The sequence below is a fragment of the Castor canadensis genome, chromosome 1 (genome assembly GCF_047511655.1).
Source record: "Castor canadensis chromosome 1, mCasCan1.hap1v2, whole genome shotgun sequence".
Classification (NCBI taxonomy): domain Eukaryota; kingdom Metazoa; phylum Chordata; class Mammalia; order Rodentia; family Castoridae; genus Castor; species Castor canadensis.
In genome coordinates, this window is record NC_133386.1 from 185663044 (window position 1) to 185672451 (window position 9408).

Sequence of the window (9408 nt, forward strand, 5' to 3'; positions counted from 1 at the left end):
AAGGGCAAAATAGTTTCTGCTGGGTATTGAGGGGGTGGGGGGAGAGGGAGGGGGCGGAGTGGGTGGTAAGGGAGGGGGTAGGGGTAGGGGGGAGAAATGACACAAGCCTTATATGCACATATGAATAATAAAATTAAAAAAAAAAACTGAACTCTAACTGCAACACTGTCAAGCTTAAATACTCTTTCAATGTTTTCCCCATTGTCTTTATCATTAAACTTTAAAGGGCTTATGAGAGCTTTTTGAATTTGTCTGTTCCTGTCTCTCTGTCTCATGTCTTACAATTTGTGTTTGTCATAACTTTAGTGTTCAGTTGGTGCCTGAACTCAAAGGTGTTTCAGTAAAAGTTTATATAGCAGATAAATGAACTAATAGCAAATTGTGTTGAATTGATTAGGTTTCCTGCATATACTTTCATCTCTTGGGCTTGTCTCCTCTCTGATCTAGAACTGTTGTGGCCTACCCTCTTTCCCATTCACTTTACTGACCCAATTTTATCATTTGAATGCCAGTTTTATGTCCTTCCATCAAGGAATCCTTTCCTGAATCCTCCTCCCAGACCATTGTTGCTGTCTCTCTTATATGATTTTGAAGTATTCTGTCCATGACACTATTTATAAGAAATCAGCAGTAATTTTCTGTTCTCTTTATAATGGGATTGCAAGGTCTATGGAGAAATATCCTAGATGTCCTTTTATTCATTGCTGATGCACCTAAATTGTCAATAGTCCTTAATGATGGAAGAATTGAACAAAAAATATTTAATCATATTTCTTGGTGTTTCAACAGAGATACAAGCTATTAAAAACAGCTGTTGATAATGAAATGTAATACAATATAGCAGAAAAATATAAACCTTTCATCTTCAAAGGTTAAGTAAATCCTCCTGAAAAAATATGAAAGTAAAAATCTTTGTTCATATGCTCAGAAACTACTATGCTCAGAATCCCTCGTCATTCCTCAGCTTACAGTATAGTAAAAACAAATTGTGCTTTTCCTTAGATAACTATCTTGAACTCTCAGACTCTCATCTGATAGTTAGAAAACCTTTCCATCTTCTTTCAATCTCTTTTTCTAGTTACACACTATTTAATTTATTTATGCAAATTTATACTATTATCTTTTCATCTAGTATTTATCAGGTGATAGACTCTGTGCTGCTAGGTATAAATATTGTTAGCATACAAGTGTTTTATAGATTTGGCTATCTTTTGATATAGGTGTTCTTGTATGACATTTGAGCTTTCTTTTTTTTTTTGACTTTCTGATGGGGTTATTAACATAGGATTATATCAACAATACAAAGTGGTTCTGAAGTCTACCAGAAAATTTAGAAATATGTTGAAACTTTGCTACTTCTTACTCAGAAGATAAGTTATGCATTGTTTTTAAAGCCCTAAAGTGCTCACATATCATAATATTTCTTAAAAAACTACAGTCAATTGTGATATATAAAAATATACCCTGTTATATAGGAAATTATTGGAATTTTAGACAGAAATATTCAACTGATATATACAATGTGCTTAACAGAGACTTTGTCTCAAAAACAAAAGCTAGCATAGCTATCTGATCTTTTACTTGTACCTGTCAGGTATAACATAGGAGTTAATATTATGGTGTAGAATATAGGACACATTATGGTTACTGCTCAAATATAACTTGCCATTTTGTTAAGTGTTCTCATGGTAAAATGGGGATACTAGCAGTGCTTAATTCTTTTAAGTCATAGCAATTGTTGCTTGATATAAATAAATAATTATTTATTTCTTACTAAAACAAAAGTTTTTGGTCCACATGCATTTATAAAACTAAAAAATAAGCCAAAATACTTTAGAATATTCCAAATATGAAAAGTGCTTCTGGTTTAAGTTGCCCAGTTTTTTTTCACACCTATGTAGGCCTCCTTCACTACAGATTCCATGAATTTGACACATACTTTTTTCCAGTAATTTTTCATTATTGTCAAAATTAAAAATGATCTTTCTCTCTTCAATTGAAATCATGTTGGTATCATGCACATTTATTTGTCCCTTGAAGTAACTTTCCTACTAAACCTTTTTCTAATGGCATTTTTCATCTGATCATTCCTCAGGATGTAGATTAAGGGATTTAACATTGGAGTTATGACCTTGTAGAATACAGAAACTGCTTTATCAATGGATACAGTAACTGCAGGTTTCAGGTGCACAAATATACATGGCACAAAGAATAAGACAACCACTGTGATATGGGAGACACAGGTAGACAGAGCTTTGAGCCTCCCCTCCAAGCTGTGATTTCTCAGGGACAGAGGATGACCACATAGAAAATCAGTAAAAAGAGAGTTTAAAACACAGATGAGTCCACTGTTGGTAGCAACAAAGAGCCCCACAGTGTGGGTATCAGTACAGACCAGTTCAAGCAAAGGGTTGAGATCACACATGAAGTGATCTAGGACATTAGGACCACAAAAGGGAAATTGAAAGATGAACAGGATCTGAATGGTTCTGTGAAGAAAACCTCTCACCCATGATACTCCCATTAGCAAGATACAAATTCACCAGTTCATGATGGTTGTATAGTGCAAGGGCTTGCAAATGGACACATAGTGGTCATAGGCCATCAGTATAAGCAGAATGACCTCAGCACCTGTGAAGAAATGTTCCCCAAAGTCTTGGGTTATACATCCATTGAAGAAGATGGTCTTCTTTTCATGGAGTGCATGTACAATCAGCTTAGGGGTATTGCCAGAGGAGTATCATGCATCAATAAAGGAGAGGTAGGCCAAGAAAAAGTACATAGGGGATCCAAACAAAGGACTTTTAAGTTATGGTGACCAAAATGAGCCCATTTCTTATCACAGAGATGAGGTAGATGACCAAAAACACAGAAATATGACTTTCTGCATCTTTGGATTCTCTGTGAGTCCCAGAACAAACTCTATCATGTTCTTTCTGTTCTCCAAATATTGCTTGTTAAAGCTAATTTTAATACCTGAAAATAAACTAATAAAACCTTGAATTTGACTTCTGAATTCTATCAAATAGTAGATGTGTAGTTTTTATTAAGTTTTGAAGTCTTCTTACTTGTTTTGATAAGATATAAAGGGTTCTGTGTTATTGAAGAATACTCAAATTGCCTGCGGGTTGAAGATTCTACAAAGAGTATATACATGAGAAGTTTTGTAAACATACAAAATTGACTACTAATACGATTTTGTGTCTTTGAAGAAACAGATTGATGTTTAGCAAAACGTGAAAGCCAGAGACAGGAACCTCAGTAACATGATATTTATAACAGTTGAAGTAAAGAATTTCAGCATGCTTATGATTGAAATGTAATGAAATGATGCAAGAATTAGTGTATCATAATTCATTATTATGGATGAAAAAGTTAATTACTTTGTAGTGGCCAATAATAAAATAGCATGTTTTCTGTGTATTAAATCCTATCAAGTGCTTTACATGCATAATTCACTGTAGTACTTTTAAAACCCTATGTTGTTGGTATTATTTCATGTGTTTTAGGGATCTCTGGAACTAATATTACAAACAATGTTATATAATGACACTGAATTACAAGTGTTTTTGGCAGACACTTGTTGATTTAATACTCCCTATGAAACTATTAAGTGGTTAATATTAGCAGTATTTTACTTATTTTCATACTTATTTTATAATTAGTCTTAACATGGCTACATTTTCTGGATCTCTCTACATTTGCTTCATCATATGTTTATAAAGTTAGAACACTTCATGAGTTATTATGAGAATTGATTGTTACATGAACACATCCACTACAGTGCTAAAGACACAAATAGGACTTTCCTTTCTTTTGATTGCCACGTTTGCTCTCAGCAGAGAAGTGTAATTCACAGTATGATCAATAACATGTAGAAACATCTACTCCTGAAATAAACTTAGGGAAATCATGTCCACTATTACTTTAAGAGATGTCACATAGACTTATTTTATCTATAGCAATTGATCTCAGAGTTTTCCATGTTTGTGCTCAGACTCAATAGCTGATGATTCATGTCTTTAAATATTCATATTTAGAGCTTTTGTGTATGGTATAATTATAATTTGATTTCATCCTCATGATTAATCTTAAATATTAAAGAAGTTATTTCTTGGCCAAATAATAGTTCCTGGTTTTAGAGACCTAGATCACATAACCTGTTTCATCTCTGTAAGTTTCAAATTGTCCAGTGTTAAATTAGGTTAAGATATTCATCAACTATCTGTAGAAAAATTAGGATGAGGATGAAATACTCTCTGGCTGTATTTGAAAAATTACTATACATCAAAATAATATTTAATAAGTATCAGCACTCTTGAAAACTTACCTTAGTAGTATTAGATGATCTTTAATGATGGTGTTGACATACATTTCAGGCCCAATTTTAAAGTTGTCTCTTATTGGTATTAGAAGATTTCGATATGAAAGAAATTATACACTTGAAAAGAGATTTCACATAATTCAATATCAAATTAACAGTTGGTAAAGACATGTCTTCATCAGTATATATCTTTCTTTTGCTCCTAAATTCCAACAATGTCATCACAGAAAGGCAATATTTGGATTTAGTATTGATTCACTTGATACACTATGGTAAAGTGATCTTTGTTTCTGGATTCTGGTCCTGCAAGAAAGGAGTTTGAAAGGTGGGAGAGGAAACATTCAAATGAGTCACTCCACTCATGAGGACTCTTGCTCTGGATATGTGAACTACAACAAACTAACATTTTCCTTTAGTAGTACAGAATATTTATAGAACTTCCCATATGACACAGGGAATTTGTCTTGTAGCTGTGCTTTCTTTCCCAGGAATTCATTATGTCTTCAACTGAAATGCATTGCCTTAAAAGCAAGAATTCTGGGAAGATTTGTTTGAGTATTAGCCATTCTTGGAGTTTTCCCTGTATTTGGAATTTAAGCATAGGAGATTCCCCTTTCTTGATCTGAACATGGGTTGTTTAGAATACACCATGGGATATTATTTAGTTATAATGTAGAACAAAATGATGTCATTTTCAGGAAAATGGATGGAACTGAAGATCATCATATTACGGGAAATAAGCCAGATTCAAAAAAACAAAGCACGAATTTTGTGATATGTGGAATCTAAACCTAAAAAATCAATAATATAATTGTAAAAGGGGGACTCTGAGAGCCAGTGGGAGCATGGAAGGCTAAAGGACATAGTGATGGTGGTTGATTATTAAAGTATTTTAAACAAAAAAAAAATTAAAAAAAATGAAACCCGTGAGAACAGCATATTAAATTTCGTTAATGACATAATTTTTACTTTCTTGCTTTTATTTATCAAAGTTCTAATTTTGTATTTTACACATGCATAATCCAGTTTTCCAAACAATATTTTTCTAAGAGACAATCCTTTCCTTCTTGTATGTTCTTTGCACCCTTGCCAAAGATTAATTGACCCTCTATGAATGGGTTTATTTCCTGTCTTTCTATCCTATTCCATTGGTCTATGGTGTATATTTTAATGAGTGTAGCATAATGCACGGTAAACTACATTTTGAAGTATATTTTGCAATCAGCAAGTCTGGTCTGTTCAGCTTAGTTCTTATTTCTCAAGATCACATTGTTTTTAGACTCTTTTGTAGTTCTGTAAGAATTTGTTAGTTTTCTCTTTCTATAAAAATCATCTTTGGAAATTTATTGAGGACTGAATCTTAAATGATAGTCTGTGTCCCATATGTATATTTATATTAGCACATAATAATTGTACAGGAGGAACATTATGATATTTACATATGTGATTATAATATATCTTAATTAGATTTACCACCTCCATCATTCTACCTCCTTCCTACTCCTACCTTTTTAGAACAATTTCAACAGACTTAATTCTTCTATTTTCAAATATTAATACAAAATATATCCATAATATTCACCCTCTTTCAACCTTTACTTAAGTCCTCCCCTATCCCACTGTTACCTACCCCCAGAACAAAAACAGCTTTACTCTTCTTGATGTTTCTCTTCTTGATATTTGTGTTGGTTCCAGCTTTTTTTCTCCTTTTTTTTTCTTGTCTGGTTCTCTATGGTTATTTTCTATGCCTTCCTAGGTGTTCCCTACTGGAAAAGAGACACCCATTTCCTTTGCCTTTAATGTAAGTAGTCAGAGTCCATTCCTTCTGTTATATCATATATACACTTCATTGTCCATTTGTTAATTTTTATTTCTCTGTATATGCTCCATGCCAGCTCTGGCTCATAGCTCCAAGTCTAAGTCCACGAATCCACTGATCATATAGTAAGTAATGTAACAGTTTGCTTGCTTCCAGAGTGGACAAGGATTAAATGAGCCAAAGAAAATATGTAAGGAATTTTTTTCCATGTAGATATTCCTAATTCTCACTTTTGGTTTTAACACTAGTTTAAAATAAGCAATATGAAATCTTTTTAATCTTTCCATTTATCGTCAGGATGAAGGACACCAGTAATACTGTAATGATGCAAAAGCACCATAAACTTGAGTAGTCAATATTAAATGATAAAATACCATAGAACCTGGTAGGAAATACGGCTAGCTAGTATCTAAAAAAAATTTTATAAAGGTGTATGTATACCACATCAAAGAGTAGCAATTTTCTTGTTTAAGATCAGGGATATTATTAGAATTGTGTAAATGGAGTAAAAATACAAATTAGATTTCACATAGGCTATTTATTGAAAACTCAAAAGAACAACCAAGACAACTGGAGGAACAAAAAATGGAAATAAGAAACTGAAAGAAAAATATGAATGAAAAAAATTCATGGAAATGGGGAGTAGAATGAGCTATATTTAAATATTTGAGCATGGATGAATAGTTCAAAGTATGTATAAGATTTCTGGTAAGTGATATCCTATGTACCATTACAAACTTTAAATATTCAAAATTTGGGGCAATTAGGAAAAAAAATCAGTGGATTGATAGAATCACAAAGGACTCAGAAATGTATAGATTTGGCCATCACCAATTGCTTTTTGATAAAGGCCAACAACAATTTAGTATAGAAAAATATTTTCAGTAAATGATGCATTATCTACATGAAGTGATTCAGTATTTACATGCAAAAAAGTTATTTGATTCATACCTTGCAGAAATGTATTTAAAAACATCAAAATGGTGTTCAGATCCAGATATAAATCTCAAGAGTAAAAACTTCTGTAAGAAAATATTGAAGAAGGTATTTGTGACCTTGAGTGAGGAAACAATTTACTAAATTTGGTACCAAAATCATGACCTAAAATTAAAATGTGGATACATTGAACACTATCAAAATTATAAACTTCTGTTCTTCAAAAGGCTCTGTTAAGATGGCACAGAAGGAGGAAAATACTGCAGATTATAAATCTGATGAATCATTTGTATTCAGAATCCATGAACAAATCTTTAAGCCCCACATTAAGTGTACAAACAACTTAACAGAGAATGGATAAAATTTTCCAAAAGGCATTCTACTGTAGATATATAAAGTCACATGAGAACATGAAAGAAATTCTACACTGTTAGCCATCAACAGTATATAGTTGAGTGGAAATTTGATTTCTATTAATGCTACACACCTAATATTATGTCTAAATTTAAAAGGCTTGAAGTTGGAAAGTGTTAGCAAAAATGCAAAGTAACTGAAATTCTCTTACACTCTTATTGGGAAAGTTAAATAGCTAAACATACACTTACTATATTGCCCAGTCAGTCATTGGACCTTTAGGTATTGACTGAAGAATAATTATATATATATATATATATATATATGGACTTGCATATAAATGTTAATGAAAACTTCTGTTTGTAATAGCTAAAATCTGTAAACAATCTAAAATCTATAAACATTAATTAGTAAGAAAAATATCACATAGCCACACAGTAAAATATTATCAGCAGAGCTAAAGTAGTATTTGTTAATTGATACTATATTTCCTAATAGTAAAATTAGTGACATCTGTCTTAATTATGCAGTGTTTTTGAATTCCTAAATGCTTATTTGTGGCACGTAGACATGTAATGAGCTTTTGTAGGTTAACTTTATGATCACTCATTTTGTTGCTCTCCTATTTCTAAAGTATCCATAAATTCTTAGGGTTTTCTGTGTGGATGCTGTGTCCAAATACCTTTCAGTTCTATTTCTTCTTTCCAGTTCTTAAATGTCTGGTGTTTATTGCCTCTGTGCTTGAGAAGACTTGTACTACCATGTTGAATGAACATGTTGATGGAAATGGGCATCCTTGGCTCATTCTCGATTTCAAAGGGAATGTGTTTACTGTAGGATGTTTTTAATAATACGATTTTAGTGTTACCCGGGTTCATTTGTATTGTTGATATACTTCGAGGTTTAGGTTGACAAATACTTAAAGGTTAAATGTTTAGTCGAGTCCCTTTTTCTGCATATGTTAAATTTTTTAAAGAGGCATTATTTATTAAAGAGTATTTTAATGTCTAATGTTTAGATTCTGGATAATGATTTTCATTTTTATAATTCTAAAACATTATAAAATGCAGATATAAAATTAACCTGGTAATGGACATTTATTTTCTATATACTGAGTAGATTAGATAATATTTTATTAAGATTCTTCACAGTCTTCCTTAAAGAAGTGAATCAGTAATACATTCCATTTGCTTGTAACAAGAGTCTTGTAAAATGAATGAATGATAACTGGTTTTTTTCTCTACTACTCATAAACTTTGTTATATGAGTAAGATATTATTTTTTTTAATATGGTAAAAATTTACAGGTCCATTTGGAGCTGATGTTTTCTTTATGGAAATTTTACTAATTCAGTTTCTTTAGAGCTTAATTTCTTTTTGCAGGTCTTTTTTGACTCAGTCATTTTAATTACTCTCCTAGAAAATCATTTTTTATTAATTGTTCCAAATCATTGACATTTAGTTGTTAACATTCTATAGTTATATAGTATTGTCATTTTACCAGTTTATATAGCCCCTTTCACTAATATATTTCACTTTTTATGTTTAGTTTTTACACATGTCTCTCAAAATTTACCTTTTTTAAAAGGGTTTTCCAATATCCAATTTTGCCTATCTTTTTTATTTTATTTTTCCATTTCATTAAATTCCACTATGGCTTTAATTATTTTCTTCTCAGTTTTGTGTACTCTCTTTTCTTTCAATGGTAGAGTGTTTCAAATTTATCTTTTCCCATATGAGTTATAAAAGTTACATATTTACTTATAATCACAAGAATATTTCTCTAACCTCTGAACTACTATCTAGGATGATCCTTATTATTCCATTATAGGTAATTTTAAAAATTCCATCTTGATTTCTTTCTTTTTTGTGTGTGGTGCTTGAGATTGAATCCCAGCCTTTTGACATGCTAGCCAAGTCTCTAACAATGAACTACACCCCAGCCCTATGATTTATTTCTCAATAAATTTATATTT

General features: G+C 31.6%; 1 pseudogene; it reads right to left on the reverse strand.

Annotated features, from left to right (window-relative positions):
• Positions 1-2023: 2023 nt before the first annotated feature.
• LOC109676659 (olfactory receptor 4C46-like) lies at positions 2024-8227 on the reverse strand (annotated as a pseudogene).
• Positions 8228-9408: the final 1181 nt, after the last annotated feature.